This window comes from Podarcis pityusensis, assembly GCF_964106645.2.
Source record: "Podarcis pityusensis genome assembly, contig: HAP1_SCAFFOLD_121, whole genome shotgun sequence".
Classification (NCBI taxonomy): domain Eukaryota; kingdom Metazoa; phylum Chordata; class Lepidosauria; order Squamata; family Lacertidae; genus Podarcis; species Podarcis pityusensis.
In genome coordinates this window covers 62688-84478 of record NW_028293473.1, presented here as the reverse complement: position 1 = coordinate 84478, position 21791 = coordinate 62688, and the positions used below count along the sequence as shown (strand labels likewise).

General features: G+C 45.2%; 1 pseudogene across 1 annotated transcript in view; it reads right to left on the bottom strand.

Moving 5' to 3' along the window:
• The window catches only part of LOC308468924, a 55193-nt pseudogene extending 35747 nt beyond the window's left edge, over positions 1–19446 (bottom strand). The window contains exons 1-9 of the transcript XR_013991534.1: positions 18945–19446; positions 17872–17967; positions 17331–17561; positions 16974–16996; positions 15854–15975; positions 9216–9248; positions 7053–7553; positions 1567–2090; positions 899–994 (exon numbers count right to left, since the gene is read on the bottom strand). The product of XR_013991534.1 is annotated as an uncharacterized misc_RNA (transcript). The remainder of the gene's footprint in view (positions 1–898; positions 995–1566; positions 2091–7052; positions 7554–9215; positions 9249–15853; positions 15976–16973; positions 16997–17330; positions 17562–17871; positions 17968–18944) is intronic.
• Positions 19447–21791: the final 2345 nt, after the last annotated feature.

Below are 21791 nucleotides of genomic sequence, written 5' to 3'. Positions count from 1 at the left end.
GTCACGTAGCTTCACTTAGCTTCAGACAAACACACAGAGACCAGGTTTGTCCATTTCAGTTCTTTATTCCGACATTCCCCAGGAATCTCCTGGGCTCACCTCAGCCATGACGAACTGCGACCTCTTTCTCACAGAGACCAGAGAGGAACAGAGCGTAACTCCTCCCAGACTCCTCCCAGCTTCTAAAGCTGACGTCAGAATGTTGAGGCATCATGGGAACAACTTAACCTGTTAAGTTCCAAACCCAACAAAAACTTGCAAGCCCAACCCCTCCTTTAAATGGTCTTTCAGGCTCTGTGGGAGATCAGACCATTCAAAAATAAACCTCTTTCTGTATTTCATATTTATTTTCCCAGATTTTGATTTTGTTTGCTTCTGCACCAGCAAAAAGAGAAAGAGGAGGAGAAAACCAGGCCAATATTAGGCATAATACTGCAGGATGAAGAGACCAGTTATTAGAATTCACTTGGAAGGGCATGTCTGCCATTTTAGAGAGATCACTCCAGCAGGAAAAGAGTTTCATAAAAATTTACAAGCCCACCCCCACCTTCAAATGGTCTTTCATGCCCTGTGTGTGATCAGACTGTTCAAAAATACTGTAAACTTCTTTCTGTATTCCATCTTCATTTTTCCCCAGATATTATACTACAGTATTACCTCCGGGTTGCGGATGGGATCCATTCCGGAGCTCCAGCCGGATCTCAAAGTTTCAGCAACTGGAGGTGCCTGTTCTGCGCATGTGCGTGATAGGCCGCTTCTGCGCATGCGCGCAGTGAAACCCAGAAAAATACTTCTGGGTTTGCCATGTTCGCATCCTGAAGTTTACATAACCAGAGGGTTGTGTAACACGAGGTACTACTGCATAACATTTTTCACCTTAAATAAAAATAATGCTTACAAGCAGGTCTTGACTTTCCTTTTCTGTGCCCGCTTTAAATTCCAGAATTTTCTCTCTCTCCTTCTTCACATTGTCTAGGCAGCTGCTTATCTGTCCCTGAAAAGAAAAGAAAATCAAACTTTGGTTGTTGTTTTTCTTTGTTGGAGTTTTAGTATTCATAATAACAGGAAAGTTGAATCAGATGCTTGCTCCCTGCCCCAAAGACTGTGGTCTTTGCCTTCGTCATCCTGGGAGCCTGTGGCGCAATGGGTCAGTGTGTCTGGCTGTCAACCAGAAGGTTGGTGGTTGGAGCCCAACCAGGGACGGCTGTGGGCAGAATTCCTGCATTGCGGGGGGTTGGACTAGATGGCCCTCAGGGTCCCTTCCAACTCCACCATTCTGTGATTCTATCCCTGCCACCTCCATTGCTCCTCCCTCCAGCCCTTTCCTAAGGGAGCTGCTTCCAGAGGATGAACTGGGGGTGAGTTTCTCCTGCAGGGGGACATTAGGGGCACTGTAATCCCCAGAACGGTAAAAATAAATTGAACAGAGTTTCAGAAGTTTACTGACAAGAGACTCTTTGTCTGCAGGAGGGGGAGAATATATTAAAACATTGTCCTGCAAAACCCCCTTCTCTGTAGCTATTTCGCCCTCATCAAACCCAAAGGAAATCCAGAGAGATTTCTTACCTTGTACTCCTCGAAAGCCTCTTCCAGAAGAATCGCCTCGTGGCTTTTGTGCTCCTTGGACGCAATACACACGACACAGATGGGGCTTTCGTCCTCCTTGCAGAAGAGCTTCAGGGGCTCCTGGTGCTTCTCGCAGATCTTCCCCTTTCCTTCGGCCCCCTTTCCCCCATGAAGACGGAGTTTCCCGAGTGTAAGTTTTTCCAAAACATTTGCCAGCGGCCGATTGGGGATGAGGTTCCTGTGCTGAATGATTTCCCTGCACTGAGGGCAGGAAGCCTCTCCCTCGGATTCCCCCCAGCACTGGATCAGGCAGGATCGGCAGAAGTTGTGCCCGCACTCCGGGATGATCACCGGATCCCTGAAACACTCCAGGCAGATGGGGCAAGTAACTTCCTCTCAGAGATCCTGCTCGGGACCCCCAGAAGCAGCCATGGCTGCTGCCTCGCCCGGAAGAGAGAGATGGTTTCGTTTTCTCTCTTTTGCGTCTGCAAATGGGCGTGTTTCCTTTCCAGGAAATTCAGGTGCTATAGCTCGAGATCACTGCTGCCCGAAGAGTTGGGTTAAATGGGAGACAGAGTCTTCCCGCCATGGGAATTTATATTTTTTAAAAGGAAGGGTATAATTCGTGGCTGCCGATTTAAGGAGCCGTTTTCCAAGGAGAAGTGGAGGAAGCGAGTTTTTTTTTATGAGCTTCATGTCAGCCTCACTCATTCGAAAGCCAGTGAATGAATCTGAATCTGAAGCCTCTCCCACCCTTAGTAGCAACCCATGCGTAAAAAGCAGGAAAGTCCAGCATGAACAGAATTTACACTGATCTCTAAATAGGCATGAGGGTGGTGGGTGGGGTGGAATCCGGGACTCCTGAGCTCTCTGGAGGCCAAGAGGGAAGCTGGACATCTTTTCCAACATTTATTGCGCGCGGGCACCCGGTTCCCTTTGCTTTACGAATGAATGGCGCTTTCGCAGAGAGAATTCAGGGCCGACGGCTTACGTGGCTGGAGGTAATGTCAACACGAGTGAAGGGTGCGACGTGGCACAAAGTCCCGGCCCCACGCCCTGGTCGATCCTGCCTCCAGGTCAAGTCACTAGTCCTCTGGGAGGATACCAAGCGGCGTCGAGGCACCGCCGCCCCCTAGCGACCGGGTATGGAAACGCGGAGTGTGCACCCTTTCCCCGCTCCATGGAGAGGTTTCAGCTCTGAAGTTGTTGCTTTCGGAGCCCCTTTCCCGCTGTAAGACACAAAAGTTCAGACTCCAAGGAGCATCGCAGCCGGAGCCCAACCCTCCCCTGTGATGCACATTCCCACGGGACCATTGGACACCCATCCACAGCCCCTGAGAACATGGGATGGAGGCTAGGGGGTTTCGGAAGAGATTAAGAAAACAATCTGTCTTCACTTCCTCTTCCCATTTGAGGAGTGGGACTCTGTCAGAAATGTTCCTGTCATGTTCCCTCTCCTTGGCCGTTGGCCCTGTTCCCGGTTCTTCAGTTGTCTGGCTGCCATGGCAGATAAGGCTGAGTCTCACTCACCCAAAGGACTTGGAATGCATGCAGAAGTTGCGGAGACAAACATCAGAAAACAGTTTAATAAATCTCCCGCCACCCCTCTCCTAGGAGCCCCTGCAGTTCAATAAAAGCCTCCAGAATTCTCTCTTCAATCCCATTTTCATTAACATTTATTCTGGCAAAAGCGGGTAGTATTTCAAGTCCTGCTCAGAACAGACTCATTGAAGTCAATAAGCATGACTAACATTGGCTTATTCATTTAAATGGGCTTACTCTGAGTAGGACATACTTGAAGCCAACCCAGAGGGTGTATAGGATTGCTAGCCATCCTAGCCCAGACGTTTCTCCCATGCATTTCAGCAGAATCCACCAGAATTCTCTCTTCTCCACCTTACAAGTTTTGCTCCAGGAGGACTTCCGGGTTGGCGCCATCGCCGAATGGCGGACTCCCTCCGAGCTCCGGAGGGAGTCTGCTCGGCAGGGGCTGGGTCCTACCGCACCGGCGATGCGGGGACCCTTAAAAACCACGGCCACGGAGGTCGTGGACATGGAGACTCGGCTGGCACCGCTAGCGCCCTCCCAACTCGTGAAGGAGCCTTTTTAAAGGCTACGGATCGGGTGCCGGGGAGAAGCGTGGTGCTTTGAGTCCTCTGCTATCCCTGCCGAGCGCAGCCGCATGCCATCCGGCGGAGAGCGCTGACTTCTTCCATTGAAAATTCGGACTTCTTAACAACAACCCGTGAGTAATTGGGAAACCGGGTTCAAAAGGAGGGAAAAAAAGAATTCTTTTTTTTCGGATTGGACACGAGCGGGGGGGGATCCAAAAAGGAAGTCAGTCCCCCCCCCTACTGTAAACCTTCCAAAACAAGGACGGGGAAACCAAGGTCCAAAAAGATGTGTATTGCTGATTAAAACTAAGAATTCCACGATGGGGAACTATAAGAACTGTGCTGGAGGAAGAATTGAGGGAGAAGAAACGTAACCCCCCCCCCCCTGGGAACCGGGGTGATTGAAGAGAGAGCCTGGTGAAAAGAGTCGGAGATTTTGACAGCTGTCAAAGTAGCTGTCAAAGTCGGAAAGCAGAGAGGATTTTATTATGAGAACTTTGCTGGTTGAATTTGTTACAATTTGCTATAATTTGTTAAAACTTGGATACAAAATGGCGATAACATGGATAACAATCGGACTTTTGGACTAGAGAAAACAAAGTTACAACAATCCCCCTAGCGGAGTTTTGGGACATTACAAAGATGGTCGTAAGTGGAAAAATACCATTGGAATTTTACAGGACTGGTTATCTTCTGGGAAAGCTGCAAAACGGAAATAATATTTTGTCTACAGGGTGTTCGGCTAAAGGAGACAATAGAATTTTCTATTGAAGAAAGGAAGGGACTGAACGCAAGTTTTCGTTCCTGAATAATAATAATCCCTGCAGAGTTACTAAGCTTCTGAATTAGAACGTTTCAGCAGCGGAACAAGAGGAAACTGGACTACAACTTGGAAAGAACAATGGGGGGAGTTTTATTTAAAGATTTGAAGTTAAATGTTTTAAAAAATAATTATAAACAGAAAAAGCCAGCAAGGAATTGGGGGAAATAGGTGATTTATGGACTTTAAGAATTCCAGGCGGATAACATGGTTTGGTGGTCAGGGGGATATTAAACCGGGGACAGGGGGGGGGGAGAACTAAAATCCAAAGGCTTGTCAATTTTTTTTTTTTCTGAATGAGCTTTTTCTTCATCTATTATATTTTTTATTTCTTATTTCTTATATTTCTATTGTGTGGGGTGTCTTTATCATTAAAAAAAGGGAAATTGTGGAATGAAAATGGGGTGGGCCCTGGGGAGAGAACTTTTGTTTTTTATTAAGGGTATTGATGAGGAGTGTATAAATTTTAAATTCGAATAATGGTCTAAACAAATTAAGTTTCAATTAGAACTGAGAGCTTGTGGAGCCAACAATATGAAAGGGGAATATGGTAGGGGTGGGGGAAGGGGGGAGTCCCAGAAAGTGGATGTATGAAAATAAGGCTTTAAATGTACTTTAACTCTTACTTTCTGTATTTTTGAAAATCTTAATAAATATCATTTAAAAAAAAAAAAAAACAAGTTTTGCTCCAGGAAACCTGCTGAATGGGGGAACTTGGTTCTCAAAAGCCCCTTTTTCTCACAACCCAGCTGATGACGCAGGCACCCTCCTAAATTCACTGGAGGAAGTGTCATGGGAAATGGATATTATACTGTTGAGTCTGAAGCAACATAGGAGCAACAAGAAGAACAATCTTTAATAGAATCAAACACATTAGCGCATGAAACATATCCCCAAATTCTTACAGGACCATTACACAAAAGGATAAGAAGAGGGGATCTCTAAAAATACAGGTAAGTATCTGACTGTTTGCTACAAAGCACCTTGGAGAAAATAATTGTATACAGTGGTACCTCGGGTTACAGACGCTTCAGGTTACAGACGCTTCAGGTTACAGACTCTGCTAACCCAAAAATATTACCACCGGTTAAGAACTTTGCTTCAGGATGAGAACAGAAATCGTGCTGCGGTGGCAGCCGGAGGCCCCATTAGCTAAAGTGGTACCTCAGGTTAAGAATGGACCTCCAGAACAAATTAAGTTCTTAACCCGAGGTACCACTGTACATGGGAATCCCCCCCCCCATGCGAAATCCTCTAGATTGTCATTGTTCTTTCCTCAGAACTTCTGACAGAGGCTCTTCACTGTCAGAGGGGATTTTGTTGCATTGAGGCCTGAAACCTATGTGGGGGTTACATTCCTGGAGTCAGCATGCAAAGGCAATATTGCACAAGTCAGGAAGACCCTCAAAAATGCCCCCCACGCAATTAGCGTGGTGTAGTGCTTAAGAGTGGTGGACTCATAATCTGGTGAACCGGGTTTGCTTCCCCGCACCTCCACATGCAGCTGCTGGGTGACCTTGGCCAGTCACACTTCTCTGGAGTCTCTCAGCCCCACTCACCTCACAGAGTGTTTGTTGTGGGGGAGGAAGGGAAAGGAGAATGTTAGCTGCTTTGAGACTCCTTAAGGGGAGAGATGGGGAGGATATCAAGTCCAAACCCCTCTTCTTCATCATCCCTACTTGTTCGAAGCCAGAGATCTTCAGAGCTTTATGTAACCTTTCTAGAGGCCGGGAAGCAAGGTGGACTTAGAAACTCTTCCCCCCACTGCCAAAGGCCCCCCCCCCATTGATTTCTGGGCTCTGGAGTCTCTTGTGAGATCTCACACAGTCCCTTCCAAGAGCTTTTCCCGGACTCACCCTCTATTTACTAATTTGTGTTTTGACAAAGGGCTTCAGGCTGTGATCATGTAAGTTAAGTTGTGCTGAGTTTTGGACTGACTGCACCCAACTAGCAAACAGGTCTCTTTGGATATGGGGATTTTGCTGAATTGCCACCTAAGCTTCCCTGAGGAGTAGCAAAAAAAGGGATTTTTGAACTTCCATTTCCCTGGCCAGTGGAGGCTTTGGGGAAGGAAAAGGGAATCTGAGAGCAGGATTGAGGCTGAGGAAGGTTTTAAGTGATGCCAGTGCATAATTCTGATTTTATTTAGCAAAGATGATGGTATTATCTCTAGAAATCTTAAGTCAGAATTGGAGGTTGGAGAAAGAACTACATTGAAACAGGAATGTGTGTGGGGTTGCTGCTGTTTCCTAAATCATTTTCTTGCTTCTTACCCCCTTTCCAACTCCTGCACCGAAAGAAGTACTCGATTCCCAACGGAGAGAAAACAGGCAAGTTTGGAGACTGACAGGGGACCCAGTCAATCAGTGTCATTTACAAAGTTGGCTCAAGAAGGGAGAGTTGCATCATGATTGACACAAGGGATGGCCAATCACCGTTCAGCAAATATGGTTTCTCCTTAAGTGCCTGTCAGCTCAGCCCTGAAGAGGAGACTGAATGTGCCATGATGACAATGAATATACACTTGTCTGTCTGCACCTTCAGTCAAGAGAGTCTCAGGTTCCCTTTCTTGCTCACAAAAAAGTAGGGCTGGAGGGTCTCTCCTGAGAAGGGGGCTGCTGTATCTGCATGGAGAAGGGCTGCTGTATCTGCATCGTAAAAGGACACCCGTCCCCCTTCACAGTTCAGGGTCACTCGGATCCTCTCGGGCTCCTCACATGGAACAGGGGCCTTACGGGGGGAGCAGAACTTGAGCTCACCATCCGACTTCCCCAAACCCCAGATCCCTTCTGTAGTATTAAAATACAAAACCCCCTTCCTCTTCACAGACTTTCTGGCTACCCCCACCCCCCACCCCTCCTCTCTTCCCACAATGACCTCCCAGAAATGTCTGCCTGATGTGAAACCCTCACACCCCAGAACACAGCAACATGTGTCAAATCTCTTAGGGTTGTCTGGCAGGTCTTGACGCACTCCTCCCTCTCTCACACTCTTTCGATCCTCAGACAGGGTGAGGAGGGGATGTGCTGTGTCTGGATCCAAAGTTACGCTTTCTGTGGGGGCAGAGGAGGAAAGAGAAGAGAAACAACGTCAACTGGGAAGCTGACTTTTCTTTAGGCACATGACAGAAATAGCATCCCCTCTGAAATGAACAGGGACTCCATGGCTCTGCATTGGAGACAGGGATGTCCATCAAGTTCTTAATGACTCTTGAAATATTTGCAGTTCTTTCAAGTACTTAATGCACATTCTCTACATAGAACCCTTGCAACTTCCCTGGAAGTTAAGTCAATATTAACTATGCCCATTTTTCAGATGGGAGGACTGAGGCTGAGAGACAGTGGCTTGTCTAAGGCCAAACCCACCCACCACAGTTCATGGCAGAAGGGTCTTTTGATAGTTCTATTACATCGTTGACATGAATGGCTTTCTTTTCCTATGAATTGTGTTAATCCTTAATGCATTTATTGTTGCAATCCTAAGATAAAGGGTGACACACACACACACAAAAAAAACCCACAAAAAAAATTATCACCTTCAATGCAAAGACCCCATCCTGGCTCCCCAGACCTGATTTGGCTATATAACTCGTCTTTTTCTTCACTGTTCCTCACATTTATGGAAAAGGTGGGCAGTGGAAGCACAATGAGAAGCCCATTTAGAAATTACCGGTAGTCAGGCTGGTGGACATTAGGATGAAGATCTGCTCTGCAGTCCTCCCCCTCCTCCTGCCACGTTGTAGAAAGTTAGTCAAGCAATTCCTTTTTAAAGACACACATTTGTACAGTGGCCTTTGGAAATTAAGTGGGATATTGGATGTTGCAAGTGCTGCTATTAGTAAAAAAAAAAAGTAAAATGTAATGGGTTTTGCTAATTTATTGTTGTCTTGATTAGCCTTTATGTATTTTACTTACTGCTGTTTTCTAAAAGAATCCCAGAATATAATTTTAAAGATAAGTAGGAGCTTCCTTTATGCTGCCACCTGCTGCCCCTTTCCCAGCTCTTATGAATCCCTTTTTGTGGTTTTCAGGATCAGACCAGACTGGACTTCTGTCTTCCCATTGAGCCTTTCCTCCTAGTCTGTGCTGTAATTCTGTCCTGCTCTTTAAAGTTTACTCAAGTTTCTCTAGTTTAAGCAGAGACGTCATGTCTCCCCTCCAACAGAAAAGCTGAGGGAAGACCCCCAATCTTGCAGGGAAGCTGGACCCCTGGAGTTCACACTCAGGCAGCCCCCAGCTCCCTCCACTGACACCAGAACCCATTCACCTTCTTGCCCCCCAAAGGTTGTTGCAGCCATTTTCTGAGCTATTTGTGTTCATACATTTCCCACTCTTACACCTTACTCTTACATAAAAGGGGTGGGGATCCTGTATGGCTCAAAGGGATATTTCCCCCTCATGTGCCGGGAGCCTTTGGCTTCACACCACCCCTGTGTCTTATTGAGATTTGGCACAGAAAAGCCAGCCATCCTGGGCTGGGGGCTTCCTAAGAGTCTGCAGGATCAGGCCAAGAGCCCATCTAGCCCAGGATGCTGCTCTCACGGAACAGATGCCTCTGGGAAATAAGGCATGGATGGAAGAGCTGCAGTGGCCTGGTCTTTTGAGAAGCGGATCCCCTCTCTCCCGAATTTGTGCCTGGGGAAATGGAAGGGGAAACCCAGCCAGATGAGTGGGGTATAAATAATAAATTATTATTATGATGATGATTAAAAGTACCTTTTCGCAGCTGAAGTCCATATTCCACAGTGTCTGGAAGAGAAAAGGGAACAGAAATTTAGCATCACACCATCATTCAGATAACAAACCTGGAAAAACAATATGAGCTCATGAGATTGTAGCCAGGTGTTGTGGACTACTTGGCCATGCCAGCTGGAGATTATGGGAGTTGGCAGTTAAACCTACCTGAAACTACGTGAAACCTACCTTAAAATGAAACTCTCCATGCTGGCTATCCCTGCAGAACCAGGGCAGGGGTGATGTCAAGGTTCAGACTTACCCAAATCTTGGGAGGAGGAGCAGGACCCCCAGAAGATCCCCCCATCAGCAACAAGATCCAGACATTCCTGTTCCAGGACAGGAGGCCTCAACCCCTCTGCTCCTGGCTGGCTCTTGGACAGCCCCCCTCCTTTCCTCCTCCTGCCCCCCCCTTACGTTAATCTCAGGGGCAAAGGAACAGAAGATATGCCCAAAAAGCTGTAGGCGAGGCTAGCTGGGAAATGGTTGAGATGTGTGAAAGCACCCAAAGCATGGCTAAGAGATGTGAAGACGTCAAGTACAAATTTTTACAGACAACTCGCGGCTTAAGGGAGGGTTACATCCTTGGCGATTGTGCAAAAAGGCAAATCGAGGAAAGTCAGAATGACCCCCGGATTCACCCCTGCCATCTGCAATCTCAAGATGGCCCCATGAGATCTCGCAGGAGCCTCTCAGAGCCTCGTAATCATGGTAGAGGTCTTAAAAGCGATTTGTGTGCCCGCCAGGCTTCCCCAAGATCTCACAAGAGTTTCCAGAGTCCAGCAAGAAGGGTTTACCATCCCCTTTCAATTGCATAAGAAAAATCAGTTGTGAGTCATCTACATAGGAAAGTGCGGCTCCTAGATAGTGAAAGAGAATAGATAAACCTTCTATTTTCACACTCAAGTTCGAGTTTTATTGCGGCAAAAGCCAGTAACACTAAACACAAGATCAAACAACAAGAAATCAACAACAACATCAGAAAAGAAAAAGATTACACAAGGGAACTTCGCAGTGTGCCATTCAACAGAGATTTACGCTTCCTAATTACTAAAGTGCAAAATTTGGCCACCTCATATGATATTGCGCTTGAGGAATCTTCCAGGAGGTATTTCCGTAGAATTTCGGGGGAGGATTCCAAATAATGTTGTAGGGGTATAAATTTTGATAAAAGCTGCAAAATAAGTTGAGCTCGTTCTTCACTATAAAATTCGCAAAATAAAAGAATGTGTGTGACAGATTCTACCTTATTAGACATACAGGAGCAGAGACGCGCATGCATTGGTACCCACGTGAATTTGCCATACAGCACTGCTGAGGGCATTGTCTCAAAGCGGGCTCTAGAGAAAGCCCATCTATAAGCTCCGTTAGTGATGTTAGTTAAGTAAGGGGCAGCTGCAAAATTAGGGCAAGCTTTTAAACATCTATACGTCTCCGGGAGTAGGGCGCCTTCTTGTTGTAATTCGACATCGTAAGGTCTCTGAGTGATAATTGCTTTTGCCTTATTCAGAGTTCCAATAAAAAGATTTTCAGGGTTTAGGCCAATTTGTTTGATCTTGTTAGTTATTTGCATAAGCCAAGGAGGATAGGGAACTGCGGCCAGGAAGCAAGGTAACCGTCCCTTAGGATTGTAATGGATTTTCAGCCAGAGGGATATTGCTTGCTCCCAGACTTTTAATTCCACTCTGGGCAGTCCTGCCTCTTGCCTTAAGACTGCATTAGGGGTACACTTTGGGGTAGCAAATAATGATCTTAAGAATTTTGATTGTACTGTTTCAAGGGTCTTAAGGTTGACAGAGAGGCTAATTTGAGAGCCATATAGGAGTTGGGCTAAAGATTTTGCCTGAAAAACTGTTAGGGCCATCGGGAGGAAGCCAGCTCCTTTCCTTCTGAATAATCTAAGGATAGCATTTGCACTTCTTCCTGCTGATATAGCTGATGTGGTCAAGTGTGCTGAGAATTTGGCATTATAAGAGAAAGTAATGCCTAAGTATTGGAAGGTCTTAGTCTGTTCAATGGCGTTTCCCTTTACACTCAAATTATCTTTCCTGAAGGAGCGGTTAAAATGTACAATTTTAGTTTTGGCAAAGTTAATTGTTAACAGTTCAGTGTTACATTGGTCACTAAACTTTCCTAAGGCACGTTTCAGACCCACTTTGGTTTGAGAGAGAAGAACAGCGTCATCCGCATACATTAAAACTGGTACTTTTCTGCCGTTAGAGAACACGGGGGGGGGGGGTTTCGATTTCACGGCAGCATGTGACCAGGGAGTTAACATAGATGTTGAATAAAAATGGGGCTAATAGGCATCCTTGTCTAACTCCTCTTTGGACTGGGATTTCTCTAGAGAGTCTGCCGTCCTGTGTGAGTCTTATCTGGAGGGTATTGTTCTCATGAAGCTTAATCATCAGAAGTAGTAACCTTCTGTTAATACCCATATTGGCCAATTTGGCCCAGAGCCTACTCCTGGATACAGAATCAAATGCTGCCTTTAGGTCCACAAAGGCCGCATACAATGAATTTTTCCAATGTTTCACATACTTATAGACAAAGTAATCTAACACTAAGCAGTGATCAATGGTGGAACGTCCAGATGTAAACCCTGCTTGTTCAATTTCTAGCAAGTTATTATGATCTAACCATTCACATAATTTTAGGCATAGATGTTTTGTATAAAGTTTACAGATCACATTCAGAAGACTAATTGGTCTATAATTAGATGGGCCAGAGGGGTTGCCCTTTTTAAATATAGGAACAATTATAGCTAGTCCCCAATCTTTAGGGATTTCAGTTGTCTTATCTATATATGAGAATAGATTTGCAAGGACCGGGGCCCACCAGTTTATTTGCGCTTTCAGAAGTTCAGCGACGATGAAATCACTTCCTGGGGCTTTGCCAGATTTCATTTGTAGAATTAGCGAAGTGATTTCAGTTTCAGATGTTGGGGGCCATGGTGTATCATTATCTAAGGGGATGTTAAGCGGCGCAGAAGGACGATGTTCCCTAAACAGCACTTTATAGTGCTCTTCCCATGAATTTGCAGGGATTATTGTGCCCTCATTAGGAGCTTTGGTTTGACTGGAGATAATTTTCCAGAAGTTGGTATTGTCTTTTTCTATTGACGCTTTTGTGAGGGCCTGCCAGATGAGAGAGTCTGCGGTTCTTTTTTTGGTTTTTAGTAACTCTTTGTAGTTCTTTTTTTTAAGTTGTAAGTCTAATTTAGTGATAGGGTTAGGATTTTGCTGGAAGACCTTAAAGCATTCCCTGAGTATAAGTTTTGCCTGAGTGCATTCGTGGTCAAACCATTTTTTGTTGGTAGGGGACTCATTTTGGTTAGATCTCCTGGGTCTTGACAATAACGGTTGGAGTTTTCGGATTAATGTGTTATAATGGTCAATTGGGGAGGTCTCTTCAGTGTCGTTGGAAGTCAGATCAGCCCAGAGGAGTTGACCTTCCATTGATTGTGTCCAAATGCTAAAATTGTTATTAACATAAGGGGACCATTTAATTCTGGATCTGCCTATTTGTTGTAAAGCATTAGGATCAGGTGCCTGTGGGGCAAGCCCACATCTAGAGGGTTCCCAGAATTCAGTCCTTTTAAGATTTAGGGGTAAATGGTCACTTTCGGTTCTTATATCTACAGTAAATTCAATATATTCATCAAAGAGTTCTTGGGAGACAAGGATGTAGTCAATAACAGAATGCCTTAAGCCTGACCAATAAGTAAATTGGCCAGGGCAGTCTCCCGAGGAGAGGCCGTTTAAGATAACAAGGTTTAATCTAAGTGCCATTAAAAAAAGACATGTACCAGCAAAATTGGTAACTGGGTCAAGTGAGTGACGCCTGAATAGGGGCCAATGTTCATCATTAGCATTTAGGGGACCTATTCCACTTTCGTTGATTAACTGTTCGTCTGAGTGGCCTAACCTTGCATTAAAATCCCCACCAATAATTAAGGAGGCAGAGGGAAACTTATTTGAGACAAGGAGAATGCAGTCTTCCAGTTCGTTCCAGATGTTTTTCAGATCAGTTTGTTTCATAAGTGGGTGAATATAAACACTGATGCATATGATCTTAAAGTGGGTAGAGAATATTTTAACAGCCAAAATCCATTTTTTATCGATTTTCAATTGGATAGGAGAGGTTCCTAGATCTGTCGATACGAAGGTGCTCAGACCTCCCGCCGGTCTTCCGCCTTTTGGGCCGATTGAGGCACAGGAATGGAAAGCAAAATAATTGTGTAGTTCAAAAGGATTTTGCATCCAGGTTTCTTGGAGCAGGATGATCTTGAACTGTGATACATAGGATAGAACGTCTTTGTCCATTGTTTTCGATTGCCATCCAGCAACGTTCCAGGATAGTAGTAGAGGTGAGGGACATTTTGTCTCTTTTAACAGTCAAAACGGAGGGGGGGCAGACTCTCTGTTAAAGACAGAAGATGTAACAAAAAAGTCAGTTATTTTACTTTGGGAAGATGGTAACTGTGAGGAGCCCTCCAAATTAAAGTTTTTAACAATTTGGTTCGACTGTTGGCACACCGTGGATGATCCACTGAGAGTAGATCCCTGAACAGGAAGTCTCTTCATTTCGAAATTCTTGGTACAACTTGACAGAGAAATACCCAGGGAGGGGGAAATTGAGTCCGTCGGAGTAAACCCTCTCGCAGATTTATCATCCGACATTCGGATGATTTTATTGATGCGTCCCATCGGGTCTTCAATCATTTCCGACGGCGGGTCCCGAGGTGTAACATTCGCAGTTTCCTTTGAAGGAGGTAATTGAGGGGGCATCACGGGGGTGGGAATTGTGGAAGACTCTCTCAGGGGCATCACTTGTGAACTACTTCTATCTCTGGTCGAAACTGGAGAAGATTCTAGCTCTGGCATAGATGAGTGAGTTAAAGAGGGATTTGAGTCAAGCAGGGAAATCAGAATTTCGTCCTTAGGTATGTTGGTCGATGAATATAGATGAAAGTTCAGTGAGGATGGCAGAGCCTGGTCGTCTCGTGATGTAGCGCACGGGGCAGAAACAACTTGAAGATTTGAGTCTTGTCGGATGGTTTTTGATTTCAGAGTGGGGCTGAGCTGAAGAAGGTCGACCACTTCTGTCCGGTGAGCCCAAGTGGGATTATTTGAGACATCATTAGTATCTTCCCCTCTATGTAGGACTTGCAAAAGCTGAGATTTAAGCGTGTCAAATCTTTGCATCATCACCGACTGTTCTTTCGGAGGGAGGGCTCTGAATGAATCAATAAGTTCCCTTTCGTCAAGGGCAGTCCGCAGGTTATCGTCCTCATATATGGCTGTTTGAGAAGGTATCGAGTTTGGTCGAGGATGGCACGCTGCAGAGTCATCGCGGTTGGGCCTGACAGTATTTTGAAGTAAGGCAAAGTCTCTTGTCCTAATGTCCTCACCGCCAGGGCACCTATTTAGAAGGGGTTTGATCTTGCTGTCTGTAAAAACCCTCGTTGCTACAATGTCGGCCATGGACAAAAGCGTTTTCCTCCTAACAGTAATAGATGGTATCTTTTCAGAGTGGAACGCAAGTATCACCTTCAAGAAGTTGGTCTGCCGGGGAAGGAGCATCACAGCATATAGGTCAATCTGATGTTTCTTAATTTTTAAAAGTTTGCTTGAACAGTCTTTAGCCCCTTCTAGCGTTGACCATCTTCCTATTTCCGACCTGACAGAAAGGCAACTTTTCTTGGGTTGCAGAGTTAATATCTGATTGTTCAATTGGGAATTTAAGATATATTTAATTTTAGTCTCCTTTATTTTATCTGAATTGGGGTGAGGCAATAAGTTTTTCACCTCACAAACTGAAGATTGTGTTGTTGATTCAAGTTTTTCGATTTTCATCAGGATATTGGGTAATTGTGAAGATACCTCGTCCAGCCTTTTAAAAATACAGTGAAGGGTCTTAATTACTAAGTGTAACTGCTCACAACCGGGGAACTCCCCCATAACAGATGCCAAACCATCTTCCTGTGATGAGAGTTTTTCTTTCGTATTCTCCTTTACAGGCTTTACTTTTGAAACATTTTGAGTCATCGGAATTGGAGTAGCTTCTAAATCAATTAGAGGTAGGAAGCGATTTTGGGTTTCCACTGCAAAGCACTGCTCGGCATGGTCACTCCCTCCTCCATTCCGGTGTGGCACCAACCTTGATAGTTTTGGTTTAGGGGATGATAGGGGCTCGTCAAAGTCTCTCAAGCGTTTTTTCTGACCCATGCTTTTCCTCATAACACTTGACACGCAATTAAGATAATGGCGTTCTCAACTCTTTTAGCAGCTAAAGCCGGCCCGCTGATACGAGAGAAACAAAGAGCAGCTTACAGCAGTCTGGAGCAGGGCCAAATCTCTCAGAGAGTTTCCATAGCATGCGGCTGCAGCAATTATAAAATACCTCAAAAACTGACTGAGTCAGTTAAGATAAAAATATAAAAGATTAAAAGAAGATTAAAAGAAGTCCGAAGAGCACCGGCAAGCGCGTCTTACCTCGACGCCATGTTGTTTCGACCTTCTATTTTCCTGGCTTGGCTAATATTCCCTATGACCTGAAGCTTGTTATGAACACTTCTAAACATCCAGCTAACAATACTTTCAGTCCTTCTTTACTACCTCTGAATTTTTTCATGACTCCCTCCAGGAAGGGATTTATATCTCTGAAGTCCCAGATCTTCCACTTCAGGGCAGGAGGAAAAGCCACAGGAGGATCCTCTAAGTTCTCCTTCTCCTGAGACCTGGGAGGAGAAGAACAAAGTCAAGCCACCATCTTTCCAATGCAAGGAGCTTTCTGACAAGGCAGACGTCTCATCCTGATGATAAAGGCACCATGGAAATATCATGAAGACTTGGGAGCAGGGTTTTCCTATGGCAAAAAGGAGCATCTAGAGAGCACCTAAGAAGCTGAAGGAAAACCGACACACCTGCTTCCAAAATATACTGAAGGAAATATATGAATATGAGATTGAAGGTTAAGAAGCTGATATATGCAAATTATTTTTTTGAAGAAAAAACAGTACTGGGTCCCTATGCAGAGATTTTAGGACTGCACTAGTGTTAGTGATGCATTTAAAGTGATTAATGAGCAAAAGAAAATAGATTTGGTATGTGCATTTCTGAAATATAAGGAAGTTCAGAATGCTTTAGAATGGCTTTTGCAATTAACATTATAAATGTATTTTAGCACAGTGGTTAGATTTTCAAAATGGAAGATTCTCAAAATTCATGAGTGTCTAAAGTTGTTTGGACTCGGATCCTGATAACCGCGGATTTCACACTGGCATCTGGTTAGGCACTGTGAAAACAAAATGCTGGACTAGATGGGCCGCTGGCCTCATCCAGCAGGGCCCTTTATCACATTCTTATGTCTGAGGAAGAACCTGCAGGAGCCAGAAAGACACTGGATATTTAAGGGTAAGTTATAGTGAAGATATTTACAAGCCCCTTTGGGATGTCCCCCCTTTTTGTATCAATTGCAGAGTAAATGATTCCATCACAGAGAAGGGCCTCCAGAAATATGCAATGGGAATGGCTTCCTGTCTGTGATTGTACATAGATGGGATCAATAGCGACAAATTACCACAAAAACGTGTCCCTATTTTTGTCTGTGATTTTGTGAAATTGACGATGAAGTCCTAAGCTATCTCTGGAAGGAGAAACTGGAGAGTGAGGTTCTCACTTGTTAAGCAGGAACTTTCCTAGCATCAGAATAAGGCAGGGGTTTTCCATCACTTACCTCTGCAAGAAGCTTCCAATATCCTGGAAGGAAAGAAAGAAAGATGTCAGTGGAGCCATTTCTGCAGTCAGTTATAAATACTAAGCAGCTGAGTGGCAACTGCTGGGGATCACAGGTTTGGAGAGCACTACTGTTTTTTAGGCTTCTCAGAGACCTCTGGTTGGCCAATGAGAGAACATGATGCTAGAATGAAGGGGCCTGTGGTTTCATCTAGCAAGGCCCCTTTTGCAACCCCAGGACTGACGCCTTTCACCCTTCATGTACTGTTTTCCTTCCAGCAACAATTTTATGTGACTAAGGAATGCCTGTGGTTTGAAGCAGCACATTCCACCCTCTCACATCAGGATGAGGCCTCACCTGCAGGAGTTCACTCTCTGGTTCCTGAAGCTTCTCCTCCATCTCCCGGATGAGGCTGTCAAGAGAGGAGAGTTCCCTGGATAGTCTGGCCAGGTGATCCTCCCTTTGGGCTGCAATCTCCTTCTCCACTTCTGCCATCTGGGCCAGAAAAAGCTTCTCTTTTTCTTCCAGAAACTGGTGCAGTCGCCTGAACTCAGCCACCATCTTTTCCCTCTCTGCACCTGTTTGTTTCTGCAGCAAAGAGATTGAAAGAAGAGAAGAGTGGGCCAAGATCAGGCATCTAGTCTGCTCTTGCAGGATGAAGAGGCCAGTTATCCAAATTCCACTGGAAAGCCACTTCTGACATATTCAGCAGAGAAAGAGCTTCATAAAAACTTACAAGCCCACCCTCACCTTTAAATGGCCTTTCATGCTCTGTAGGAGATCAGGCCATTCAAAAATAAACCTCTTTCTGTATTCCATATTCATTTCCGCCCCTCTCACCCATATTGATTTTAGACTATAGCATTTTTCACCTTAAAACAGTAACAATGGTGCTTACAAGCAGGTCCTGGATTTCCTTTTCTGTGTCTGCTTTAAATACTAGAATTTTCTCTCTCTCCTTCCTCACATTGTCTAGGCAGCTGCTGATCTGATCCTGAAAAGAAACAGAATCCAAGTTGGGCTGCATTACACATTAACAGGGAAGCTGAATCTTATGTTTGCTCCCTGCCCCACATCCCTGGGTCTTTTGCAGAGGTTCCCCTTTTTCATCCCAGAGGAGGCAGAAATGGGGCTGCCCTATATCAGAGCTGAGAAACATGGGGGGTTTGCTATTTTGAGAGATCTGCATTGGCTCCCAGTACGTTTCCGAGCACGATTCAAAATGTTGGTGCTGACCTTTAAAGCCCTAAACGACCTCGGTCCTGTATACCTGAAGGAGCGTCTCCACCCCCATCGTTCTGCCCGGACACTCAGGTCCAGCGCCAAGGGCCTTCTGGCGGTTCCCTCGCTGCGAGAAGTGAGGCTACAGGGAACCAGACAGAGGGCCTTCTCGGTAGTGGCGCCCGCCCTGTGGAACGCCCTCCCATCAGATGCCAAAGAGATAAATAATTACCTGACATTCAGAAGACATCTTAAGGCAGCCCTGTTCAGGGAAGTTTTTAATATGTAACACGTTACTGTTTTTAACACTGATTGGGAGCTGCCCAGAGTGGCTGGGGAAACTCAGCCAGATGGGCGGGGTATAAATAATAAATTATTATTATTATTATTATTATTATTAATCCCCCACACTGAGCACACCTCCAACATCTCCCTCCTCCTTTTTATTAAATTAATGCTTGATGTTGCAATCTTTCCTCCCAGGGGAGTTACTGCAGCCTGCATTCAGGGGGTCACTGGGCACACTTTAATCCCTCAAAAAGAAAAATAAATGTTTATTGTATAAAGTTTCAGAAGTTAGTTTTATCAGGCTGCACAAGAATTCCCTTTGGGCTCCAAGTGGAGAGAATACACTACAATATTATTATTATTATTATTATTATTATTATTATTATTACTACTACTACTACTACAAGCCCCTCTAGTCTGCAGCTCTTCCACCCCCAAGAAAGACCCACTGCCATTTCCCACCTTGTACTCCTGGGACGCCTCCTCCAGAGGAACCACCTCGTGGCTTTTGTGCTCCTTGGATCTGTCACACACCACACAGATAGGGGCTTCATCCTCCTTGCAGAAGAGCTTCAGGGGCTCCTGGTGCTTCTCACAAACTCTCCCCTTTCCTTCTGCCTCCTCTTTTCTGCCCAGAAGGCTAAATTTCTTAATTATTTCTACAAAATTTGCCAGCTGCTGGTTTCTCCTGATGCTGCCTTGCTCCACTGTTTTCCTGCACTGAGGGCAGGAAGCCTCTCCCTCGGATTTCCCCCAGCACTGGGTCAGGCAGGATCGGCAGAAGTTGTGCCCGCACTCCGGGATGATCACTGGATCCCTGAAATACTCCAGGCAGATGGGGCAAGTGGCTTCCTCGCAGAGATCCCGGACGGGACCCCCAGAAGCAGCCATGGCTGCTGCCTCGCCAGGAAGAGAGAGCTGGTTTCGTTTTCTCTCTTTTGCGTCAGCAAATGGGAGGGTTTCCTTTTCAGGAAATTCAGGTGTCTCTGTTGCCTTGGAGTTGGGTGGAGCTCCAAGCCGCTCTGATATAGAGGAAATATATGGTTTTATATATTTTATTTTAAATGTTTTTAAATGGAATGCTCATTTTTGGTGGCTGGTTTTTTAAGGAACCATTTCCCTGCGAGAGCTGGTGGAGTTTATTGTTGTTGTCGTTTAACTATCAGCATGTCAGCCTCAGACTACTTTGCAAGCTGATGAATGAATTGCCCCGCCCCGCCCCCCCCCCGCCTTGCTCCATTGACATCTCCTTTCTAGTTAGCAGCCCCCACATACAGAGGAGAAGCAGCCCAGCCCTCCATCCCGGTGCCAGTTTTTAGTGAGTCGGACTGACAGAATCGTCGCGTCTGATAATGTGCAATAACCTCTGGAACCAACTCTGCAAACGGCCTTTGCAAATCATAGATCAACTAAATGGTATCCAGATATTTGCCAGTCACACCACGGGGCACCTATTAACAGCAGGTGCTTTCAATTAGCCCTTTATCAGTGAATTTTAAGGTCTCAAATATAGAATAAAGATTCATAAATGCACACATATCTAAATATATGAACCATGTATCTAAAATACTACGGGAGAGCAATCCTGAAGCGATTTTGACTCCCCCAATGACCCCAAATATTATTCTGAAGGAAGGGAGTCAAATGGGGAAATTCTTCTCATTTTCTCTTTGCTTGCAAATCCTGTTTTAAGGGCATGTTTGTGTATGAATAGGGTGAGCCTCTGACCTGGACTCAGGAACTAAACTATTAACCATCACCACAGAATGGCCAGGCTGCCCTTTCTTGTTTCCAACTTCAAGCTTCAAATGGGGTGGGCTGAAGTAATCTCAACAAAATCCCTGTTTCCTCTCCATCCTCCCCGCTAAACCAATGAATCTTCCTGCAGTCCAGGTGAATTTTTAAGCTGCTCTTCAGGTCCAGCTTCCTCCATTTTCCCCCCATCCACTGATCCCATCTCCAGTCAGTCCATCCTCTCAGAAAAATTAACATTAACCATGGAACCTTTTATCTTTCTTTTTTATTTTTTGGTGTAGGGGAAGAGTTCTCACTCTTTTCACTTGTGATTTTTTTTATCTTTATGTACTGCTGAATTATTCTTTTTCGGTGGTTGACACATTCCTCATAAAATTCTTTACAAATCACACTTTAAAAAAATAATTCAATGTTGATGCTCTGAACATTTCCCCCTGACATTTCATTTGATCCATGCTGAAGTGAGGGTCCCCTTCTTAATTTGGGTCTATGTTCAAGCGTAAAAATGAAGACAAAACATTTGAGGCCATTACAGATCCACCCAAAATTGTTTTCCGTTTCATATTCTGGATCCTTGTGGATTATTATGATTCCTGCTGTCTCTGTGTTGACATTTTGCAGAAGGGTCTTTAACTGAATAAAAGGCTGAGGGGACAGTTCTTTTGGGGTGGATGTCCTCAGGCCCGTAGTCAGCCTAATAGTTCCAGGAGAACAACAAAAAAGTAGCACAAGCAGCAGTTTATCCCAACGGACACACTAATGTTTTTGTTGTTTTCATTAAGTCAATATTAATGAGGATTATGATAATGATAACTGTAACCTGCACAGCTTGAGAGTACTATACCAGGCCAAATGGGCATCCCAAAGTGGGAAAGGGATCCTGAGGGATCCTGACCAGGGCTTCAACAGAAGTGCCAGTCATATCAGCTGGAAAATCCTCCAGCCTCTGAGGGTGGACCATTCTCATGGGTGCCCCACCTCTGCAGAGGGGAAATGGTGCTGAAAAAGCCTAATTTCAACAGGAAGTGATTTGACCAGGACAACAGACTGAGGTCAATTATCTCCCAGTTTCAGATCACTCTCTTCCTGCCCGGTCAAAAAGACAAGAGTCAGAGTGTGACCTGTGATATTAATCAGGCCAACAGCATGTTGGGACAGCCCCATGGTTGTCAAGGCAGCCATGAATTCCTGAGCCACCACCCCCAGAGTCAGTCGCCTCAACATGGAGGTTGAAGCCCCCCAGATGCAGCAGTCTGGGAGCCCCCAACTCTGCCACCAAGACTGGCTCTGCCACTCAGGCAGGGGGACTGCTGGGGAGCGAGGCCAGCAGTAAACTAGCAGAATCCCATATCTGTCCCAATTACTCAGTGCCAGGAACGAACACTGTAGATCCCTATTCATCTGGAGAGAGAAAGAGGAATCTCTCTGGACCACAGCAACCCTCCACTTGCTGGCTCTCAAGTCTGCCCTGATGCTGAAACAAGTACCCAGGTAGGCACAACTGGGCGAGACCAACTCCATCTTGTTTATCCACCCAGGCCTCAGGAATACAGA